General features: G+C 40.6%; 1 pseudogene; it reads right to left on the reverse strand.

The window, feature by feature from the left end:
• Positions 1-8,003: 8,003 nt before the first annotated feature.
• Positions 8,004-25,509, reverse strand: part of LOC128113812 (zinc finger protein 729-like) — an 87,754-nt pseudogene continuing 70,248 nt past the window's right edge.

Genomic DNA, 25,509 nt, shown 5'->3' on the forward strand with positions numbered 1-25,509 from the left:
ATTGGGCTTACTGATCATTTCTGGTCCATATGTTCTGATTTTAATCTTACTACAGCAATAAGAATCATGTTGACTCAGTTGTACTGTAAAATGATAAAGCAATACTGTGCGGGATAATCTCTTTGTACACTGTGAAGATCTGGTTTGCCAAGGCACCTTCTGATTGGTTTAATAGAGCTGAGTGGCCAATAGCTAGGCCGGAGAGGACAGGCAGGAATCATGGGATAGAGCAGAAGAGATGAATCCAGCTGCAGGGAGACACCAGTTACTGGAGGACCAAGTCGGGCATACAGAATGGTGGAGACATTTAAAGAAAAGCCATGGGGCAGATCGTAGATTAATGAAGGCAGGTTAAATTAAGTTATAAGAGCTAGCTAGGGAAAAGCCTAAGCTAAAGGGCAAGTGTTCATAATTACTAAGAAATCTCCCTGAACCTGTTCCTCATGCTGGATTACCTTGCCTAGCCTTTATGCAGGGGGAGGAGCTCAGTCCTACCTCAACTTGATATGTCATGCTTTGTTCAAGCACATAAGAAGCCTGCTTCTTTCTGAATGGAGACAGAGGAGGAGTGGATGGGGAGGGGGGTAGAGGGGAGTGTGAGGGGGAGATTGGAGGAGAGGAGGGAGGGTAAACTGTGATTGGTATCTAAAATAAATGAAAAAAAATGTTAATAAAATAAAATAAAAGGAACTCTCCCTATCTTTATTTGCAAGCTGGCAGTTCAGACAAGTAAGTAAAACGTGTATAATACACTAACATGGAAATGAAAAGTATCTTTAAAGATGATTTTGAATCCAACCTTGGTTCAAGGCTCAGGTGAGTGGATTCACAAATGTCCGTTGAATGAAGACACAGAGGCACCTTAAGAATGAATCTAGCCTTTTTCTGGCTGCAGGGGGATCCAGCCTCTAAGGACTGAAGCCCTTTCCCTTTGCCCAAGGCATTTTTACTTTTCTCCATATTTATACTTTAGCCAGTTGATTTCCATATGTTCAAAGCAACCTGAAAGAAGCTTCCAAAAATACAGTGCCAAGTGCAAATTTTTCGATTCATCAGGTACCACAGTTTTCCCTGTTTCCTGAACCAAGTTTTGCATAGGCTTTGTATCCTTGGGAGACTCTGAGACAAGATTCACATGGGACAACAAGAGATACAAAGGGTATCTGCAAAACAGAAGATGAATTAGGACCAGGTGCTACTCTCAAAAGCAGGGCCTGGCATGGCCCAGTGGGAATGTTGCCATAGATCTCTTTCCTTTATACAAAAATTAATTTTCTTGAACGTTATAAAGCCTCATCATAAATACTGCCTTTCTTTTATCTATTGGTCTTACAATCTCACATATGTAGACCAAAACATTTTAAAGCCAATATAGTTACTACTGCTAGTGTTAATGCCCACATCACCGGGACCCCCAAAAGACCACCACAGAGACTGAACCCCATATGTAAAAGCAAAGAGCCTTTATTTTCAAGTTCAGCGAGCTTGGACTTTCTGTCTGATGCAGTGGTGAGGACAGAGAGCCCGAGCCCAGGCAGGGTGGGGTTTTTATCATGGCAGAGGTTAGGATCAGGGGGTTTCCAGGGTTCAGGATGCTGATTGGCTGACATTTGTCTAGAGGTATAAGGAATGTTTGGAATATCAGTTATTTCTTCTCCAATGCAGCCCCTCCCTGGGTGGGGTCAGCTCATGGCTTTTCTGGATATGGGTATTACCTGCCAGTAAGCCTGGTGCAGAATCTGTGTCTGGGTCTCTAAGCCTGTCATATAGTTGTGTCATCAGTCTCTTTTGGGCACCCCCACACTAGAACAAGAGCAAGACCTGCTAGGATAAGAAACCTATTAAAGTGATTCATAGGAGTGTATGAGGCTATGGTGTTGGTTAAAAGACACTGCTCATGGCTGGCCACCGTGAGTGGCGGCCATGCGGGCGGAGGAGAGTGCTGATCGGAAGAATCACAAGTCATGGTTACCTTTTTAGAGCTTTATTGGGAGAGGGGGGAGCAAGAGAAGGGGAGAGAGAGAGAGAGAGAGAGAGAGAGAGAGAGAGAGAGAGAGGACAGACGGAAGGAGAGAGCAGAAAGAGAAGAGGGGAAAGGATACACAGAGGGCCTGCTCGCTTTTTAGGCTGGAATGCCATCGCAGGCTGGTGACGTAATTAGGGACAGAATCCTTACATCCCAGACTTTCGCTTATTATAAGAAAAGCAGACAGATGGGAATAGGGGCGTCATTCCTCTCAAAAACTGCTTCCAGCTGACTTTTGGATGTCGGTTGGCTCTGGGGGGGAATGGAGATGAGGAGTCTTCCGAGGTAGACAGGCTTTGTGGGATGCTGTCTGTCATCCGTTTGCTCTTTAGACATGTATCCCTCTTGGCTGTGGCTGGGAACTTTCTGTTTGACAAGATGCTGGTGACACAGAAAAAAGCTTAGAGAGAAAAGAATCATTATTATTTTATGTTGGTAGATCCGGCCTGTCCAGATGGATTTTGAAACATGTTAAGCTTTATAAGAGACAGATTATTTTAAAACACCTGTTTCCTTTACTAGTTTGGCATCCAGGAGACAGGAGATCAATTGTTAAAAGCATCTCACAGTAATAGATGTTTACATTAAAGTCTTTTTTGTAGCGCCCAGATGCTTTTGGGTCTGGGGGTGTAAATACATTTTAGCTGTTACAGTTTTTTACTTGATGATCTCTGGACTCTGGTTCTGTGGTAGTCCTGTATCATTGGCTGAACAGTGAGTTAGAACAGGGAACTGGGAAGAGAAAAGCTTGTGGTGCGTGAGAATTTATTATTATTATTATTATTATTTTTTGGAATTAGGGACAAGGGAAAGATCAGGGCCCTGTCTGTATGCATGTGAGAAACACAGGCAGTAACTCTAAAGGTGCAATTAAATCTGGTGAGGTGGTAAGGCTGTCCTCTGCATCCGACAATAAAGGAGAGGTGACATCCCAAAACTCCCAGGACTAAGTCAGTGGCTCTGGTGTCCAGAAGGAAAGAAATGGATTGCTTCCCTGCTGCATTCTGGATTCCCTGCCATGTCTGTAGCCAAGCCTAGGTCTGCTGGAGGTCTTAGCTGCTGCAGGCTGCAGGAATATATCATAAGAACTCAGCTGGTTATGGGAAAGTCACTACCTGGAGGGATCAGGGAATTCCTCCAGAGGAAGCCAAATCCCAAGGAGTTTTTGGTGTTACTTGGCTTGTTATATATCAGCTGTATTCTGTTATGAAGATCATGTGTGCCTTCATAGTTTTCTGAATTGACTTTTCCCTAAGAAGGGCTAACAGTGTGGACTAATCACTCTCTGGACATACACACTCCAGGTATTTGGAGAACAGCCTCAGGAAAGGCTTTCTCTGGAATCAGATTATCTCCCTTACCACTTTCAAGGACTACAGGAGACACCACCCAGGTGGGCGCCCAACTTCCGAGGATAACAATGATAACAGCCCACCTGCAAGTCTCCTGACTTAAATTCCATAAGGAGACACCACCCGGGGGGTGCCCACCTACTGAGGACTAACAATGATAACAGCCCACAGGCAAGTCTCCTGACTTAAGGTAAATTCCACAAGGAGACACCGCCTAGGAGAGGTGGACGTTAAGTAATAGCTTTACACAATTTAGCTCAGACCCTCCCTTTATATACCGGGACTTCCTGGGCACAGGACGGAGAAGAGAAAAGAGACTGGAAGAACTAGATGGGTAAGAACTTGAGAGGAACAAACTGAGATGGGGAAGAACTAGATTGAAGGGCTAGAAGAGAGGACTAGAGGAATGAGATGGAAGATGAGGATGAGCCAGATGGGGAAGAACAAGATGAGGAAGAGCCAGATGAGAGAGAAGGAGATGGGAGAGGAGCTCATAGGGGAAAGAATAGATAGATGAGAACCTAGAAGGGACAGAACTAGATGACAGAATTAAAATAGAACCTAGAGGGGACAGTAGATAAATATAGAGAAATCAGGCAAGAAAGGAGCTAGACATGAGAGCAGAATAGAAGCTGTGTAGAGAGAGAACTATCACAGAATAATAAAGTATATGAACTAAGGAGTCTTGTGTACATAGATTCATTACTTTTCATCAAAGATTAATTATCAGCTGGTTGTAGATTCTTCCCGGACCCTGGGAGGGGACTATCGAGGGGCTGGACCCCCATAGACCCCGATACTTAGCTTGATGTACTGCTGTGGAATGTTCTGTATGGCAAATGTGTTGCTAATTAGTTAATAAATAAAACACTGATTGGCCATTGGCTAGGCAGGAAGTGTAGGCGGGACAAGGAGAATAAAGCTGGGAAGTGGAAGGCTGAGTCAGAGAGACGCTGCCAGCCGCCATGATGAGAAACAGAATGTGAAGATACCGGTAAGCCACGAGCCATGTGGCAAGGTATAGATTAATGGAAATGGATTAATTTAAGCTGTAAGAACAGTTAGCAAGAAGCCTGCCACGGCCATACAGTTTGTAACCAGTATAAGTCTCTGTGTTTACTTGGTCGGGTCTGAGTGGCTGTGGGACTGGCGGGTGACAGAGATTTGTCCTGACTGTGGGCCAGGCAGGAAAACTCCAACTACAATGTACACATGCATCTTGGTGCCTGGGGGCAGTCAGCTGACTCGTTGTCTTTCTAGGAGGCACTTTTAACAAAGCTGTTGATGGCCTGGCAGGGCATTTGCTAGCCTGTGGCCTTTTCCTCACTTAAAACAGGGACCCAACAGCTTTTGGGAGTCAGTGAGTGCCAGCACTTGGCAATTTTGTTTTCGGGCATTTACCTCTTCCCTGGCACACCTTAAATGCCACAGATGACTCTCTTGCCTGTGGGGTCAGGAGCCTTGCTCTCCAGATGCTTAAGTTTTAGTTGGGGAGGTGTGGGGAACAAGAGATGGATTTTACTCCATGTCCTGATTTGTTTTTTTCCTGATGATTGGTGGCTTAAGGACAGATTTTAGAAGATCTGCCAGGAGACAGACTATAAACTGATCCTTTTGGAAGACTTGTCTGAGGCTATAAGCTGATTTTTGGCTTAGGAGCCATCCTGACTACTGTAAACTTATTTGTTTGGATCTTAGCCGCTGCCAGACCCGTCTGTGCTTTTCAAGGCAGTTTGAGAATGAGTGGGTGGAGTTAAGGTAAGTTAGGGTGAGAGTCGTAGAAACCACACAAGCCCGCCCATTTGTGCCCGCCCACTGCCGATGGAAGTCAGACAGAAAAGATTGCATGTGGCAGACGCAGAAGTGGGGAGGAAGAAGGGTTTAGAGCTTTAGCAGAAAGCTTGGAGATAAAGTAAATTTTTTATTTGTCCGTTCGCTGGTAGAAGTTCTCGCAACTCTGTTATGCATCCAGGTTTACCAGTACCTGCCCCTTTGTTCTATGGCTTTTGCCCATTTGCTGGCAGAAGTTCCCACAAAGCTGTTATTCAGCCAGAGTTATTGGTACCTGCCCCTATCCTCCAGTGTAGGTGGTAAATGTATCCGCCCCTTTGTGCCATGGCTGTAGCTGAGAGAAAAAAATAAAATAACAAACTGGGATCAGACTCCAATCTTGGGCATCCCCGAGAGTGGAGAGAGATCTAAGAATCAGCTCAAGTCACAGATCCTCTTCATTAAGGGATTGTGAGGGCTGCAGCTGTGCTGGAGTCGGTCCACCGTTGTATCCTAGACAGCATTTACCCCCTTGTCAGGAGTGAAAATGTGCCTGCCATTGCCAGCACAGCCCAAGGACAACCCCCGGGGTGTCCGTCACAAAGAATATAGCTCAGACTACAGCTTGGAGAATGGCAGACTCACTGTGTTAAAGAATCATCGTGGCTATAAACGAGATTAATGTCTTTAGAAGGCTGAAGGGATCAGGGAGATGGCCCAGTGGGAAAGCATTTGCTGTGTAAGCACAAGGACCTGAATTTGAACCCCCAGAACCACACAAGAACTGAGTACAATAGTGCATATCTATAACCCCAGCACTCCTAGGGAGAGATGGGAAACAGACACAAGAGAATCCTTGAAACCAAGCATTCAGCTAGCTTGGCACACCCAGTAGCAAACAATAAAGAATCCCTATTGCAAGCAAAAAAAAAAAAAAAAAAAACATGGTGGTATCATTAGTGCTAGCTGTGTAGGGGGTCCAGTGGCGAGGGATGCGCGTGCACTCACGGTCTCACGGTCTTGCTCTATGGTGGAGGAGGTGGCAAGCGGCAGCAGTCACAGCAGGTCTCGGTGGTGTATCCGAGTCTGAATGGCACCAATGTTGGTTACGCAGCAACACTGGTGGCTGGCTGGTGCCCGTGGCAACCATGGTGATGGAGGAGAGTGCTGGATGTATCCATGACAGGAAGAGTCAAGAGCCATAGTTACCTTTTTAGAGCTTTATTGGGGGAGAGAGAGAGAGAGAGATAGATAGAGAGAGAGAGAGAGAGAGAGAGAGAGAGAGAGAGAGAGAGAGAGAGAGAGAGAGAGGGAGGGAGGGAGAGAGAGGAAAGAGAAGAGGAGAAAGGGATGCACAGAAGGCCTGCTCGCTTTTTAGGCTGGGATGGCGTCACAGGCTGGTGAAATAATTAAGGACAGAATCCTTACAATGGCATCTGCCAAACTTCCTATAATATCCATTTGTGTCCTATCAGGTAATTTTTTTTTTTTTTTTGCAAAAGTCTCTTTAATTTCGTTCTGTAAATCATAAACCATTTGAGAATTAGGGTGACCCATCAAATATCTTAAACTTATCCCAATCATACTTGCTTTCATTAAATCATAAGGGTCTGATACAATAACAAGAAAACATTCCAATCACATTTTAATTTTATCTGCTCCTTCAAAATTTCTAACTGATCCCCTAAGAATACAACAGCTTGCCTTAACTCAGCTAATTCATTTACTATCTTATTATCAATCTTATTTTGTTCAGTCCAAAATTCTTCTGAATGTCTATGCCAGTGTCTAATGAATTCAGCGGTTTGGATTTCTTTATGAAGTGCTACTCCAGCTGTTGCTGTTGGACCTGTCAATGCAATGATTCCCATAATAACTGCAACATCCAATTCAACCACTGGATGTGTTATTTTTAATATTCATTCAGTGAGCTTCTGTACCATGATCATCACAAGGTAGTCTTACCGTGGCCTTGACAATTTCACTGGTATCCAGATTGCTGGCCTTGCTCTAAGAATATATAAACTATCAAAGGTCAAATATAAAACATACAAGAATTAAAACAGGTATGAAGGGTACAGTATTCAAAAGTGATGTTGTAATTATTTGGGTGCCATTGTACAGACTCTTTCAGAAGCAAGTAAGGTAATGGTACACATGTCATAAAAGGATGGCTTTGATTTAGTCTAAAAGACAGAGTGTACTTATCATTGTTAATGTTTAATTTTCCTTCCCATGCCTTAAGAGGGTGGAAAGCACTTGACAAGTTCTATAAGTTAGTCTGAATTGAATTGCCAAAACTGCAGGAAGACTTGCCATTCTAACTCCACACCACCAAATAGGTTCATTAACAGAAGCACTGATTTCTATAGTTCCGATTGTATTATATCATTTCCATCTTAACTCGAGTGAGAATCTTTTCCTTGAGGGAAGCCATGAGGTCTCCAGTCAATGAAGGCTCCTTAGGAGATTAATTAGCACTTGAAGTTTCTCACTCTTACATTGTGGCCAATGGACCCAGTCAGATTCCTTGTTGGTAACCCTCATCTTCCAGAATAGTAGATTTATGGAACTAGTAGCATTATTCTCCTGTCCTTTAAAACCAGATTCATGAAGCATATAAGACTTATTATGATAATCTTGGATAATATTGACTATGGATAGCCATATTTGAGAGGTTATAGTTAGGCCCTGAATTCCATTTCCCATGCAAATAGGAATTCCCTGTACTCCAACTTTGTAATTGTCAATCATTTTACCCTCCTTCATTGGTTGAACAGGACCTCAGTTGTCATGAGTGTTGGTTATTTGCGGCGCTCTTATCCTGCAAGGAAATGTCATGAAACACAACAGAATCCACTAACAAGAGTTTTATTAAGATAAGGTAAAGAGACAGAGGTGCACAGGCCTGTGGAAAGGACACATGAGTAAAGATGGGACCAGGAATCATGGCACCAGCCTATAAAGACTGGGCCGTGCCTGCGCACACAGGCCCATGTGGCTATTCCACCCATGCGAGTAGACCACATGGTTGTGCTGCGTGCTTTACACAACCACGCAAAGCCACGGGGTCCTGGTCATGTGAGACCTTTTGATTAGGTGGAAGTTCAACCATGCCCAACTGTGGGGGCATTTTGTGAATCCATATCAGTGAGGACCAAAAAGATTAATTACATTATTACAGAATTAATACAGAATTATTCATATCTCCCCAACTCACTGCTAAGTTACTTGGGGGGTTAGGGATAAAAGAGCAATAACTATGCTCCATCCCTTTTACCTGTACAGTTACCATGGAAAGCATGGCAAGAAATAAGTTTGTAGCATTTAGACTCTTGTGAGTCATGTGAAATATCATTTTTCCTTTGTTAGACAAATTCTTAAGCTGTTCCCAGTTGTGAAGATTAGTTTGTTGCAAAGGTCTCCTTGTGTCTCAACTTTGGCAGAGGCATCTCTGCATCTGCAGTATACTTGGAGATGTCTCTTGTGCATGCTAGATTTTTATCAATTTTGATTGGATCTGCAATTTTTCCATCTCCTGTGGAAATGTAAGCATAATCTAGGCCTCAACTTAACACTTTCCCTGGACTATTTTGATGTTAAAAGATTTACAATAGATGGCCTGATTGAATTAACATTTTGGTTTTTTTTTTTTTTTTCCAGAATCCAATAGTTTTTAGCAGCTTGGTAAAGCATTATGCAATCTATCCCTGTGGGTCCTCATATCCCCCTTTTGTTTAACAAGTATCTCTTTTAGAATGTGATTAGATTTTTCAATAATTGCTTGTCCTGTAGGATTGTATGGTATCCTAGTAATGTGTTTTATCTTGTAATGTGCAAAAAAATTGTTTCATTTTATCGGAAATGTAAGCTGGAGCAGTATCAGTTTTAACTTGTATCAGTATAGAATGTAAGAGCCCCAGAAATAGGTGCCTGCTGTGAGATGTCTTTCTGTACACTGTGAATACATGCTGTTCCCATTGGTTAGTAAATAAAGCTGTTTGGGCCTATGTCAAGAAAGCTTACAGCCAGGAGAGACAGAGAGAAGGGCAGAGTGAGACAGATGCCAGCTGCCACCCAAAGAGCAGCAAGATGCCATCAGACTGGTAATGCCACAGCCACATGGCAACTTATAGATTAATAGAAATGGGTTAAGTTATAAGGGTTAGCTAGCAAGAAGCTTGAACCTTAGGCCATCTAGTTCATAATTAATATAAGCCTCTGAGTGATTATTTTGTAAATGGCTATGGGTCTTGGGTAAGAGATTTGTTCTGACCATAGGCTGGGTGGAACACAGGAAATCTTCTGACTACAGGTGTCCTTTTCACTATGTGAGGGAAAAAATCCATTCAGTTCTTTTTATAAACCAAATTCACTTACTTTTTGGATATTTGTTGTTAATTTCTCCTAAGAAATTACTACAAGCTCTTTGCCAATCATCATTAACCTCCCATAATTGCCTAATTTCAGCATTGGCATAGGGTGCCACAGTCTCAGCTGGATCCATACCTGACAATTGATGAAGTCTTAATCTTCCCTTTATGATTAGTTCAGAAATGTTTTCTATATAGTTTTTTAATTTTTTTACTCTGTGAGCTAAGAAAATCCATTCCAAAATATAATCTTCTTTCTGCAAAATGAGTCCAGTAGGAGAATGATTTAAATGTAAAATTACTAAAATACACCTGTTTGTGAGGTTTAATGTATCCATATAGTCATTTTGTAATTTTCATTCTACCTGGGCTAATTCCCTTTCAACTTCAGCTGTTAACTGTATTGAACTGTTTAAATCTGAGTAAATTTGAGTCACCTTGCAAGATTTGAAACAAATTACTCAATTCTGAGGTAGACAATCCAATTGTAGGCCACAACCAATTAATATCACACAATAAATTTTGAAAATCATTAACAGTGTGCAAATGATCTTTCCTAATCTGTACTTTTTGTGGCTGAATTCTCTGTTTACTCAATTTAAATTCTAAATAATTAAGAGAATCTCCTCTTTGTGTTTTTTTCAGGAGAAATCCATAATCCCCAATAGGGTAAAAATTTGTTTATTATATTAAACATTTTTTCTAAGGTATCTATAGCAGAAGCAGCCAATAATCTACCATATAATGATAAATAATAGACTAAGGAAATTGTTTACATACCATTTCCAGTGGTTGATTTACAAAATATTGACATAAAGTTGGGCTACTTAGCATTCTCTGTGGGAGGACATTCAGTGATATCTTCTTACTGGTTGAGCATTATTATTAGTAAGCATTGTAAAAGCAAATTTATTTCTAGCCTGTTTTTGTAAAGGAATAATAAAGAAGGAACCCTGTGAATCAATCACTATAATAGGCCAATCTTTAAATAATAAAGAAGGTAAAAGGATTCCAGGCTGCAAAGTTCCCATAGGTTGAATTATATTATTAATAGTTCTCAAATCAGACAACATTCTCCATTTTCCAGATTTCTTTTTTATTACAAGCACAGGAGAATCCCAAGGACTAGTAGTTTTCTCTATGTGCTTAGCATTTGTTTTTTTTTGTTGTTGTTGTTTTTTAGTAATTGTTTAAGTGCCTGTAATTTTCCTTTAGTTAAGGGCCACTGCTTTACACATCCAGGCTTCTTAGCCATTTTAAAGGCCGAGCAGTAGGACTGCTGGCAGCGGCCCCTACTCTAAATTTGGATATCCAATTCCTGTCCAATCTTGCCTTTGTACAGCCTGCATAGCCTATGACTTTCTCTTATAATTCTTTTCAATACCTTCCCCAGGAATATACTCCTTTTTTTTTTCTTTTTGGTTTTTCGAGACAGGGTTTCTCTGTGTAGTTTTGGTGCCTGTCCTGGATCTCACTCTGTAGACCAGGCTGGTCTCAAACTCACATAGATCTGCCTGCCTCTGCCTCCTGAGTGCTGGATTAAAGGTGTGTGCCACCACCGCCGCCCGGTGCAGGAATATACTCCATTTTTAACTTCATTTTATGAACTGTTTCTGAAATTGTAGGAATATTAATTTGGCCTCCCCATTGTCGTAACATCTATTCCCTATAAAATAATGGCCATATCAGCCACATAAGGCTTTGATATCCCTTCTTGTCCTTCTGGTCCTATATATTTAAGCCACTCTACACCCTTGTTTTACTTGAGATAAGGTTCAAATGCCTACAAATTGAGTGGAGATTTCTTGTAAAGGCCAGTTGGGAGCCCAAGATTCTTATGAAATTATAGATATATCAGTACCAGAATCCAATAATCCTTCAATCACAAGCCCATTAAGTTTTACTTTTAATTTAGGCCATTCATCATTGATAACTGTTTGCTAAAACACCTTTTTTCCCTGTACTTCCAAAGCCTCCAGTTCTACATATAGGCACCACTTTGCCTTTAAGATATGGAAGCAATAATAATTGAGCATTTCTATCACCAGCTTCTATTTCCATGGTTCTTTTTACATATGCCATCTATAAAAGCAATAAAAGCAATCTCTATAGGATTTTAAGAGGTAACTTTAGGCAATACTCTGGAGTATTTTTATAAAATCTTAAAAAGAGTATCCTTTTTTATAGATCCCAAGTAACACATTAATGCAAGCTGCCAATTATTAACAGTGTGGATCACACTTTATCTGTATTTTATTTAGTGGAAAAATGATCTTCTAAGCTCTTTATTGGTGAGAGATTATTTTCTATGAGTTTTTATCATAGCAACCTCATTAATAAGCTAACAACCCAATCTGTTTCAGGTGTTAACATTTTTAAAAATTTAACCAAAATTTTCTAGAAAGCAACTTAAAGAGCAGAGCCACATTCTCAGTAATGATAAGCAGACAAGAGCATACTCAATATATACTTTAAAATTGTGAATCCTGTTCCTTCAATTTATCTACCATGAAATTCAAACATTCATCTAAACAATTATTAGACAATCAAAAGAAGAGAACAATCTCCATACCGTGGATGATTAATACCTCTGGAAATTCAAACAGCATGGACATATCATTCCATTTCTCAACTGCAACCCTTCCTCACCAGATGTTGGACCCATTTAAACTTCCTTTTTCTCCCATGAAGGAACTACTAATGATTTATTGTGGGGGTAGTTGACCACACAACTGCCCTGACAGGATTGGAGGCCCAGACATAGCTTCTGTGACAGGCTTGCTGGCACACAACACCTGGATCCAGAAAAGTTCATAAGCTGACCCCACCCAGGGAGGGCCTGCATCTAAGGGGAAATACCTGACATTCCATAGCACACACCTATACCTTAGACAAAAGTCAAGCAGTCAGGGTCCTGGACCCTGGAAATCCCCTCACCCCAACCTCTACTATGATAAAAAAAAAAAAAAAAACCACCCTGCCCGGGCTCAGGCCTCTCTGCTCTCACCACTGCACTGGACAGACAGAGAGACCAAGCTCCTGTTATGCTCAGATCACAGGGATCCCCAAAAGACCACCACGGAGACCAAATCCCACATGTAAAAGCAAAGATCCTTTATTTCAAGCTCCAGAGCTTGGTCCCTCTGTCTGTCCAACACAGCGGTGAGAGCAGAGAGCCCTGAGCCCAAGGAGGGTGGGATTTTTATCGTAGCAGAGGTTGGAATGAGGGGATTTCCAGGGTCCAGGACCCTGATTGGCTGACAATTGTCTGGGGGTAGCTGTAAAACAAAAAATAGGTGTGTGCTAGACTCAAAGACATCTGGCCACCCTATCTAATGGTTGGAATGTTTGGGATGTCAGGTGCTTCCCCACCCCTGGGTGGATCCCTGGGTGGTGTCAGCTTAAGGCTTTTCCTGGATCTGGGTGTTGCCTGCCAGTAAGCCTGTCACAGAAGCTGTGTCTAGACCCCTAAGCCTGTCATGGCTGCTGTGTGATCAAGCTGTTTTGGGGCCCCTCCACACTCCAAGCTTGAAATAAAGGCTCTTTGCTTTTACAGATGGGATTCAGTCTTCGTAGTGGTCTTTTGGGGGTCCCTACCATCTGGACATAACAATTCCCACCATTAGGAAAAAAACTAAAAACATTACTCATGAAGGGATATTTAATATTGAGTTGTCCCTGCTCTGAGGGAAAAAATAAAAAAATATTTAAACCAAAGTTAAGCAAACAGACAAGAAAACTCTAAGCTCCGGGCTGTGCTTGTTGAGGCGGAAGCAGTGAGGCCCCAGCTGTTGATTCCTTGTTATTCAGATGCTGCCGCTCTGTGCTGGCAGGCAGGTCTGTGAAAGAGCTGACAGGCCGAAAGAACTCAGAGTTTTTTATCCTCAATTTCTTATATCAGAAAGAGTCTTTTCTTCTTCTATTTCTACTGGGTGTGAAGATCTCGACTTGACTTTTACAGACCCCATCTTAGGGAAAGGGCCACCATCTCAGACCACCTGCTGTACTCAGGTGAGATTCCAGGAAGAATCTCAGGAATGTGCCATGGCAACTAGAACAGATCCAGGGAAGTAAAGTTTAACAAGATCCAGATGCTCTTGCAGACATCCTGTCTGAGATTTATGGCCTTTGAAGATATCTAGATAATCCTGCCGGGCAACCCAGATAATCCTGCTCAGCAAGTTGTGGTTCCCCACCAAAAGTCTAATCCAATGGTTTCAAATGTGGTTTTGTGCCCAAAGTCTGGAGCAGTAGTTTCAAAAATTCACCTGGCCCCATACCCCTTCTACCCAATCCCAAGTTGCCAATTTCCAGCTTATGGTGTTTCCCTATAAAAACTTTTTACTCCTGGGCATGTGGCCTCTGAATTTTCCTGTATTCATTGCATGGGAGCATAGGTTAAAGGCCCAGGTTCGAATCTGATAATAAAAAGACCCTTGTGTGTTTGCATCAAAAACTGGATCCTTGGCGGTCTCTGGGTGTTCCAAGACACAGGCACAACACTCCGAAGAGGCTTTTTCTTTCCTTTATGTTTCTTTTACAAGGCCTCTTAATCTTCAGCCCTAGTTTCCACATTTTCCCCCTTTTCACTGGGAAAATCCTTTTTTTCTTGATTAAAATTTTCTCCCTTTTGCATAGAGAAATTTCCTTTCACTTCCCTTTCCTTCCTTCCTTTTTTTTTTTTTTGTTGTGAAGATTTCCTTTTTTATTTTCTTTCTTTCCCTTTTCTCTATTGAGAAAGGTCTTTTTCCTTAATTTATTTCCTGTCCCAGGAGCCACTCTATTCCTATGTTTAAAAATTGTGCAATTACCAATTTTTTTTTTGACAAGCATTTTAGCAACTGCACATTTTGTTGCTCCTGAGATGGGGAGTTTAAATCCCCCATGACCCTGCCAATCCTAGAGTCCCCTTACCCTGAGGGTACTTCCTTCCCGTTCTTTAGATAGCTGGCTCCTCTTTACTTCCTCAGTGGATCTTTTGTCCTTCAAGCCACATGTTGGCGGCCAATTGTCATAGCACAGATGTGTGGGTCACCAATGTCCATTGAACGAAGACTCAGAGGCACCTGAAGAATGAATCTAGCCTTCTGCTGCTGCAGATGTGCTTGGGATGCTGTGAATGTGTTGCTCTGATTGATTGATAAATAAAATGCTGATTGGCCAGTAGCCAGGCAGGAAGTATAGTGTAGGCGGGATAAGGAGGGAGGACAATTCTGGGAGGTGGAAGGCTGAGTCAGGAGGTGCTGCCAGCCACTGCCACCATGAGAAACAACATGTAAAGATACCGGTAAGCCACAAGCCATGTGGCAAGGTATAGATTAATAGAAATGGGTTAATTTAAGATATAAGAACTAGATAGCAAGAAGCCTGCCACAGCCATACAGTTTATAAGTAATATAAGTCTCTGTGTGTTTACTTGGATCAGAGAGGCTGTGGTACTGGTGGGTGAGAGTGATTTGTCATGGCCATGGGTGAGGCAGGATCAGGAAAACTTCAGCTACACAAATGGATCCAGACTCTAAGGACTGAAGACCTTTCTCTTCACCCAGGGCATTTTTATTTTTCTCCATATTTACACTTTAGCCAGTTGATTTCCATATGTTCAAAACAACCTGAAAGAAGCTTCCAAAAATACAGTGCCAAGTGCAAATTTCTGGATTCATCAGGTACCACAGTTTTCTGGATTTCATGAACCAAGTTTTGCATAGGTTTTGTATCCTTAGGAGACTCTGAGACAAGATTCACATTGGGAAACAAGAGAAATAAAGAGTGTCTGCTAAACAGAAGATGGATTAGGGCTTAGTGCTACTCTCTGGAACCAAGCCAGGTATAGCCTACCAGGAATGTTGCCACACCTTGGTGTGCCTGAATGTGCTTCTAAGTGCTGACAGCTTCTGACAAATGGACCCAATCCAAACCTGTACTGGAAAATTTAGAGACCTTCTGTATAAATAAAAAGGAAAAAAACAAAACAAAACAAAAAATACAAAAGAAAAGAAAAAACAGAAATTATAACAACAAAAAACTAAAAAAAAACCCAACAATATAAATGAATAAAACATACATGGTAAAGCAGTTTGAGTACAAGTTAGGCTTTGTCTTAATATGCAGTTCTACATATAAATAATCCATGTTGCTCTGTACTGACACTTCATGTTCCAGACATGGATTTGCCACCACAGCTTGTAAAACAGTTTTCCTGTGAACATTGGAATCCCTACAGTGTAGGAGATTCCTCAGGGACACAGAGATGATCACTGAAGGAAGTTAAAGTTCAACTCTCTGACATTTCCTTATAAAGATCTCCATGATCCCTCTCAGGCTTTGTCACCTGTCCTTAGTCCCCTGAAACTCTCAACTGTTAATGTAAGTTAAAAAGTTGAGTTTTGGGAGGGCTCTACTACAATTTTAACTATGCTCTCTGAGCTTTGGTTTCTGTCTTTTCACAATGCCAGGTGTGTATTTGGCACCAGGTGTGCTGTGAGCTCATGCTTACAAGCTGCTCCTCTCCAAAATGGAGGGACTCAGCTCCAGGCTCAAACACGGGTGTGTAACGACACCTCACCCTTATCCATTGCTGAAATTCCCTCTGTAGAGATTTCATCTGCTGTGTTCAATTTCCTCTTCTCTGATGCTGAAAGGATTCCTATGTGACAGTATCTTGAAATTCATGGCTTCTGCCTTGAATTTACCTCAGTTTCTCAAAATCAGGACACAGAAATTAGTATTTCTAAAATACAAACATATCAAATAATCTTATTGGAATGTGACAATCAAATACCTAACTATATACCATAACCTCTACCCTGGCAGCTTCTGAGAGTTTCACTTTCATCTCTTACTGGGAAAAGCAGTCCACTTCTCTATGTTCTTCTAGAATCTAATACTCCAAAGAGTCAAACTGACTTTGTAACTCAAACAATTGCTTATCCCACTGTACTTACAATATTATGGCTTCAACATGCCATGGAATAGTGGGGACCTGCCATTCCACAAGGCAGATGTCATCTAGCAAGAAAAGATAAGAATAAGTGAGACAGAAACGCAGTGGGAAATTGCAAATCCTGCAACATCGCATGCACGCTATCTGAGGATCCTGATTGAAATGTCTGAATTCCAAAGAATTGTGTAAACTCCAACTTTCATCTCTTCACTCTGAAGAAAAGATAGCTTTTGTCTAGACTTTGCTATGTTTCTGTCATGAGTGTAGGATGGGTTTCCTGTAGCTGGAAGTTTCTCTGGTCCTGCCTGGGCCCAAGATGGATGAATCTCTCCCACTTGAGTCCCACAGCTGTTTGGTCCTATGTAAGCATACAGAGACTTATATTATTTACAAACTGTATGGCCTATGGGTCAGGCTTCTTGTTAGCTAGCTCTTATAACTTAATCCAACCCATTTCTATTAATCTATATGTTGCCATGTGGCCATGCATTACCAGTCTGCTGGCATCTTGTTGCTCCTTGGGCAGCTGGTTCGAATCTCCCCCGACTCCACCCTTCTTCATCTTGTCTTTAGATTGTATGTTCCTCCTAACCTTATCCTGTCCTGCCATAAGTCAATGCAGCTTTGTTTATCAACCAATCAGAGCAACACATATTCACAGCGTACGGAAAGACATCCCACAGCAGTTTCCAAGACAACTTAGCTGTCATTTCCATCTTTCATATTGAATCAGTTCTCTTTAACCCTGCTGCAAAGCTCCATGTTGACTTACATGTTGCACCTTAGTGTCTACATAAGTAGTACAATTTGGACAGTGCCATCAAGTTTGGCTTCAATCTTGGGATAGTTCCAGATCCCATAGCAAGGTTTCTTTTGTTATCTGGATTCTGTCCCTGAAGAAACTTTCCTGGAAGTATAGTTTAGAGCCTGAAACTCTACGAGGGCCACTCACCTTTCAAATTAAATTGCACTTCCAAAAGATAGAGGCTTCCATGGATGTGCTCTTGGCTCAGAACACATTTATCTTTGGCTCAAGGTATTAGAATTGCCAATATTGACCTTAATCTCTCTGACAATTACATCAGATTTCAAATGGTCTATGAATTTAAAGTCACTGTGGTCTTAGAATGAGAATGGCACCTATAGGCTCATACAACTGAATGCTTGGGCACCAGTCGATAGAAACTATATGGGAAGGATTAGGTGTGGCCTTGTCTTAAGGGATGTGTCACTGGGGGTGGATTTTGAATATGCAGGATCCCAAGACATTCCCAGTTAGCTTTATCTACCTCCTATTGTGGATAAATATGTAAACTGTTACTGATTGAAGGAAAGGCCTGCCCACCAGATACTATGCTCTCCAGCAGAGGACATTTGCACAATGAAACAATGAGCCATGATTTATTAATGTATCATCTCATGGCAATTAAAAAGACACTTATTTCTGTGATTTTCCAATGGAGAAGAGAAAGAATGTGTACTCACCTCAGAAATCACAAAATTTTACAGAAAAATGGATGAATGTTGAACATGTATCAGTTGAGATCACCCAGTCATATGAAGAAATATATTGCATGTTCTCATATGGTTAGTATAGACAGTAATATATCTACATATGTGAAGAAATGTGTATGTGCGTATACTATTTAAAGTAGAAAAGAGAATAAAGGCTAAATATTAGGAGATGAGGAAGATTTAAAGCAGGTAATGAACATGGGTTGTGAAAGAGGACATAAGAACTGATTTTCAGGTTCCAACTCTGCCATGGATTTTAGTTTTCATGGTGTATAAGTGCATACATTCAGTGCAGACAGTGTCAAATCCAATGTGAATGCCTCAGAGTCTGTTCTGAATGTCCCTTCTAACTGAATGTCCCTTCTAACTGCACAGAAATTCATGACCTCTGTAGTGTAATAGGCTGTCTCTTGGGCCACCAACCAGCTCCCAAATCATGCACGGAGACTTATTCATTATGAATGCTCAGCCTTAGCTCAGGCTTGTTTCTTGCTAGCTCGTATAGCTTAACTTGTTTCTCTTTATCTATATTTTGCCTTGGGGCTCTTTATCCTTCTTTTTTTCTGTATATCTTCTTTTCCTGCTGTCTCTGTGGCTGTCCGGTGGCTATTTGGTTTCTGGCCCTGGCATGTCCTTCTGTCCCTCATTCTCTTCTACTTTTCCTCCACCCTAGATTTTTCTTCCTATTTATTCTCTATGCCTGTGAGCTGCATATATCACTATTCTGCCTAGCTATTGGCCATTCAGCTTTTTATTGGAGCAATCAAGTGCCTTAGGCAGGCAAGATGAAACAAATGCAACACATCTTTACATTGCTAACAAAGGAAGCAGAAACAAATGTAATACAACTTTACACAGTTAAAGTAATGTTCCATAGGATAAACAAATGTAACACATCTTTGTCTGCTGTGGGATGGTCTGTATGTCAAATTACTCTGATTGGTCAATAAATGAAACACTGATTGGCCAGTGGCAAGGCAGGAAGTATAGGTGTTACTAACAGAGAGGAGAAAAGAAAGAACAGGAAGGCGGAAGGACACTGCCAACCGCCACCATGACAAGCAGCATGTGAAGATTCCGGTAAGCCACGAGCCACGTGGCAAGGTATAGATTTATGGAAATAGATTAATTTAAGCTATAAGAACAGTTAGCAAGAAGCCTGCCACGGCCATACAGTTTGTAAGCAATATAAGTCTCTGTGTTTACTTGGTTGGGTCTAAGTGGCTGTGGGACTGGCAGGTGACAAATATTTGTCCTGACTGTGGGCAAGGCAGGAAAACTCTAGTTACAAATTTATCTAGTTAAAATAATATTCCACAACATTGCAGTTTTCAGCTCTTGATAATTTTCACATATAAATCATTCTTTACTTTCAAATTAATAAAGTTTAAAAATAAAGCCAGGCAGTGGTGGCGCACGCCTTTAATCCCAGCACTTGGGAGGCAGAGCCAGGCGGATCTCTGTGAGTTCGAGGCCAGCCTGGGCTACCAAGTGAGTTCCAGGAGAGGCGCAAAGCTACACAGAGAAACCCTGTCTCAAAAAACCAAAAAAAAATAAATAAATAAATAAAAAATAAAGATTTAAATGAGAAATGCCAGCTGAGATATGAGTCTGTGCTATACTATTTAGTCCTGAGAGTATAAGTTTCTGCTATACTATCTACTCTTGATAGTGTGAGCCTTTGCTATATTATTTACTCCTGAGTGTATCTCTGCTATATTTCTCACATACACTGGTCCCTTGAGAAGCTTTCTCTACAGACTGTAGCTCTAAAAAATCATTCTCTTGTAGAACGAATGTACATTCATTAAGGTTATTTCCATTCATAATGAAATCTTCTTATATTCTGAAAAAATTACTAACTAGGTACAGACCCAAGCAGGAAGAAAACATTGACTCACATACACATAGCACACCCAACCTTTGTTCAAGGTGTACTGCTGACCACATCTTAGATATTTTTAAAAAAGAAAACTTTCCACATATCAACCTTTCTTTGTTATCAACTCTGATGGAGATTAAAGCCAGAATCATAGACTCTTTCATTGCCATGTAATCTAGAGGTTTGTTTTTCTGTTTTTTTTATTGTGCATATCATGTTAACAAAACTCAATGACAGAGATATGTGATGTGTTGTCTTGTAACTTTCTACCCACCAAGTTTATATGACTGTTACACCCTTTTCCTAACTTTAGTAATGATGGGTAACAGGAACAACAACAACTGTGATCACTATGAAGGTAGGAGGGAGGTAAAACCACTGTTCATCACTACTCTATGTAGTCATGGCAAAGCCATGAGTGGACAATATATGGTGAGTCTGCTGAATCTCATCTCTGTAAAACTGTCCCTGTCTCTGCCCTGAGGTTACACTCATGCAGGGCTCCTGAGTCCTCAGCATCTGAGCCCTTCTGGGAGTCCTCACACTTGATCCCTCATGACGCCTTCCCAGGAGGATGCTGACCCTCTGTAAGCTTTATGACAGCCAGATTCATGTGCTGTAATCGTTGTTAAAACAGGTCAGTTTGGATATGTCTAAAGCCAACAAGCATTAAAATGATATTTATTTGGGGAGAATTTAATACATGTATGTTAAATGTTTTATTTAAATCCCCACATTCCTTCACCTATTGCTTTTTACCCTTAAAAACACTTTACTCTCCCAACTTTTGGGGCTTTTTCTGTGTTATTTCTTCATTCCACTTAGCTTTGGATCCTATTCTGGAACTTGCTCTGTAGACCAGGTTAGCTTGGACCACCTGCCTCTGCCTCCCAAGTGCTGGGATTAAAGGCGTGCACCACCACCTGGTGCCACAGTGTGTTCATGCATGAAATGGTAGTGACATTTCTAGTAATGTTTCACTCTTCTACAGATGTTTCAACATTTCTACTATCTTAGTGGAGACATCTACTATATCTGGTTCTGACATTCTTTCTGCCTCTTCTCCCTCAGAAACCCATGACTTTCGGCTTTAGATGTACGTAAGGGACCTCTTTTACAATATGTGCCACAGGTGTCACTTTTACATTAGGGCCCTGCACAGCCTAATGTTCTCACACTTGAACCAATTTGCATCTCCACTGACAACACAATTAAATTTTCTGGTGGGTGTTGAGAGGTGCCTCACTCTGATGGTATAAAAATGAGAACTTGGGTTGATGTAGTTAGTATCCACCTATTAGAATAACAGCATTAAAAAAATTCTCCCTAGCACATATCACCCAGGCAAAAGTGTATCATCAATTTAATGTCACATTAGCTCCCGTTTGTGGAATAAGCTTTAAATCCAATCAAAAAGCGATTGGTTCCTCTCATAACTTTCATGTCATTATTGCTCTACGGGCACTGTTGTTTTTTATGAGGCACAGCAGCTGCACCTGATGCCATCTCTGCCTCAGCTGATGACTGTGTCTCTGCAGCTGCTGCCTTGACACTGAGGCCTTAGACTGGAAGAGCTTTCCTGCAGTTTTAACTAACTCTCTATCCTTTTATTTTACCAATAAGGATTCAGGAGCCAGATACTGCTAGAGAGACAGAGATTCTTACACACCAAGGGGAGATATTACAGGAGCTTGGATGACTCCGCTGGGAAAAACAACAGTAACTATGCCACAGCCCAGATCTCAGATTCCATGCACTCAATGGACAATGTTAGGGCATGGTAAAGGTTTCAGGGAACATTTATAGTTGCAGAAGAAAGAGACTCATTAGTCAAGGCAAGTTTCAAACACACTGCTAGAACACACTGTTGGAGGTCACAGCAAAGAGAAGTCTACTCTTCTCTGATGACATGCTTAGTGTTTGTGCTCTTGGAAGTTAGATGTTTGTGTTGACATTCAAAATAATTAACCTAATATTCTCCACTGTGGAGTCATTAAAGTTGGATAAGACCTGAATTCTTAGCAAAGACTTTAACCACACTTCACACACTTACGGAGTTTGTAGTCAGAATGAATCATTTGATGTGTTTTAAGGGTTGAAAAAATAAACATTTTAAGACATTTGTAGGATTTCTCTCCCCTATAACTATACCATGTGTTGAGTAAGGACATAAAGATTAACAAAGTCTATGCCACATTCCCCACACTTTTAAGAATTGCCTTCAGAATGAATTTTGGTCTTTTTTTTATGTCGTCTAAGGGTTGCAGAAGAGGAAAAACATCTGTCACAGTCTTCACATTTGAAGAGTTTCTGCCCAGTATGAACTTTCTTGTGTTTCCTAAGGGATGAGAAATAATGAAAGGCTTTGTGACATTCTTCACACTTGTAGGGTTTCTCTCCAGTATGAATTGTTTGATGTTCCCGAAAACTCCTAGAATAGGAAAACCGTTTGCCACATTCTACACACGTATAAGGATTGTCTTCAGAATGGATTGTCTGATGTCCTCTAAGGGATAAAGATGAATAAAAACATCTGCCACACTCTTCACACTTGTAGGGATTGTCTTCAGAGTGAATTGTTTGATGTCGCCGAAGAGATGAAGATAAATAAAAACATTTGCCACACTCTTCACACTTGTATGATTTCTCTCCAGTATGAATTGTCTGATGTTCTTGAAGGTTTGTAAAACAGGACAACGTTTTACCACACTCTGCACACTTGTAGGGATTGTCTTCAGAATGGATTGGTTGATGTCGTATAAGGGATGATGATGAGCAAAAACATTTGCCACACTCTTTACACTTGTATGGTTTCTCTCCAGTATGGACTGTCTGATGCTCTTGAAGGTGTGCAAAGGAGGAAAACCTTTTGCCACACTCTTCACACTTGCAGGGATTGTCTTCAGAATGTATTATTTGATGTCGTTTAAGTGATGAAGATGAGCAAAAACACTTGCCACACTCTTCACACTTGTAGGCTTTCTCTGCAAGATGAGCTGCCTTGTCCTCAATGAGGAAAGCAGTCTTAGTAAATTCTTTTCCACTCAGTTTACACTTGTAAAGTTTCTCTCCAGTATGAACTGCCTTGTGGTTCTCGAGGCCAGAGTGATAACGAAAGGCTTTGTGACATTCTTCACACCTGTATGGTCTCTCTGCACTATGAATTGTATGATGTTCCTGAAGCTTTGCAGATTGGGAAAACCTCTTGCCACACTCCTCACACTTGTATGGATTGTCTTTGGAGTGAACTGCTTGATGTTGTTTAAGGTACAAAAGTGAGGAAAAACATTTGCCACATTCTTCGCACTTGTATTGTTTCTCTGCTGTATGAATTCGTTGATGCACCTGAAGGAATGATGGTTCATAAAAAGCTCTGCCACATTCTTCACACTTGTAGGGTTTCTCTCCAGAATGAATTCGCTGATGTTGCTTCAGCATTGAAGGATAGTAAAATGATTTGCCACATTCTTCACACTTGTAGTTTTTCTCATCAGTATGATTTTTCTGGTGTATAAAAAGTGATGAGCGAGTACTGAAGGCCTTATGGCATTCTTTACACTTATAGGGTTTTTCTCCAGTATGAAGTCTCTGGTGTATGGAAAGTGTTTTATGAGAACTAAGGGCCTTACCACATTCTTTACACTTGTAGGGTTTCTCCTTTGTATGAATTCTCTGGTGTTGAATATGCAGTGAGTTACAATCAATGGCCTTGTTGTAAATGTTATAATCATTGGTTGTTGTTCCTGTTGAGGAAAAGTTGAGATATGAACAAAACTAGGAAATATTCTTCATACTTACAATGCTTAACTTTTTAAAAGGAAATTTTTACTCATACATCAATGAGAAAGTACAGTACTATTGTTGTTTATTTGTTTATTTTCTTTTGGAGCCCAAAATCCAGCTCCCAAATCAATCACACACAGAGGCTTATTCTGACTTATAAATGTCTAGCCTTAGCTTGGCTTGTTGCTTGCCAGTTTTTCTCAACCTAGATTATCCTGTCTCACTTTACTCTTACTCTGTGGCTGGTTTGGTGACTGGGTGGCTGCTCCCACCCTCCACGTCCTTCTCTCACTCCTAGATCTCCTTTTATTAATTCCTTCTGCCTGCCAGCCCCACCTGTTTTTTCTCCTGTCTCACCATTGGATGTTCAGCTCTTTATTAGACCATCAAGTACTTCAGATAGGCACAATAACACAGCTTCACGAGTTAAACAAACACAACATAAACAAAAGTAACACACTTTAAAATAATATTCCCCAACATAGTACATTTCAAAACCTATAGGCACTAAGCATAAATGCTAAAATATTGTAGGTAGCAATGATCTCTACTTCTACTAGACAAAGAGCACAACAGGATAGACTATAGAAATAATGGCATAGTATTCAAAGTTTAATAACTAAGTAAGTTGTAAGGGCATTTTACCAAGAGAAATAAGCCCATTAAACAACAGAGAAGTTATATGGCCAGACACCCATGAAATTATAAAGTAACCAAGCCTGGAAAGAGAAAGTTAATTGTGATTTTGTGAATTTGAGCCATCAACTAAATATAAGATTTTTATTAAAAAATAAATAAATTAAAAAAACACATAAGAGTTTTATTTTGGAAGGTACAAAAGGTATGCTGCACAAGAAGTAGATGATCCACAAAAAGATTAAGTTTATTGCTCAAAACTTCAGGACAGTATTTTGTTTTATTTGGATGACAAGAACATATATACCTGAAACATATCAAGTCATGATAAAAAAAAAAAAAAAAACTTCAGGTTCACCTGTGCATTACACAAATTTTGCCGTGACAACATATTTGTCAGTGAATAGATGGCTGATTTCCTTTTTTGTTTGTTTTTGCTTTTTCAAAACAAGCTTTCTCTATGTAGACCTTGCTGTCCTAGAACTAAATATCTAGACCAGGCTGGCCTCAAACTCAGAAACCCATCTACCTCTGTCTCTCAAGTGCTGGGATTAATGGAGTAGGCCACCATGCCTAGGCAATAAAATTAGGTATTTCTAAGATTTCTTTACTTACAAGAGTAAACTGCTATTGAGCACTAAATAGAGAGACAGGGAACAAGACATGAAAACAGGAAACCTGTGTTTACCTATGAAGTAACAATTCACAGAGCAGAGCTTGTAGATATTTTGTAATCTTACACTGTCCTTATGTACTTTACCAATATGTTCTATCCATCCACCAAAATATATAGGGCATGTATAACAAATGATTATAGGTTATACACACCTCTGAAACAATACCAAAGAATATCAAATTGCAAAGTAAAGAAAAACATTTTGAAACCACAAAATTTTGAAAGCTTAGTGGTAAGCTATGAAATCCATACTCCTAGATATGGACAGTTTTAATCTTTGAATACATATCCACAAAAGGCATGCATTTTAAACCCTTATTACCAAGTGTGTGATAAAGAAAATATTTAGAAGATACCTTCATCAAAGACAAAAACTCTGATGCGGTCACTTTCCTAAACATGTGTGTAAGTAACATGAAAGAAACTCATGTGTGAGGTTAGTTTCTTATACTGGTTTCACACCTAGGTATTTAGAAATGTGTGCAATTTTTTCAGATATGTAGAAAATAGTACAGAGTCTGTTCTTTAACTGTCTAAAGTAACTCTATTTTAT

This window comes from Peromyscus californicus, unplaced genomic scaffold (assembly GCF_007827085.1).
Source record: "Peromyscus californicus insignis strain IS unplaced genomic scaffold, ASM782708v3 Scaffold_18__1_contigs__length_77618521, whole genome shotgun sequence".
Lineage (NCBI taxonomy): Eukaryota > Metazoa > Chordata > Mammalia > Rodentia > Cricetidae > Peromyscus > Peromyscus californicus.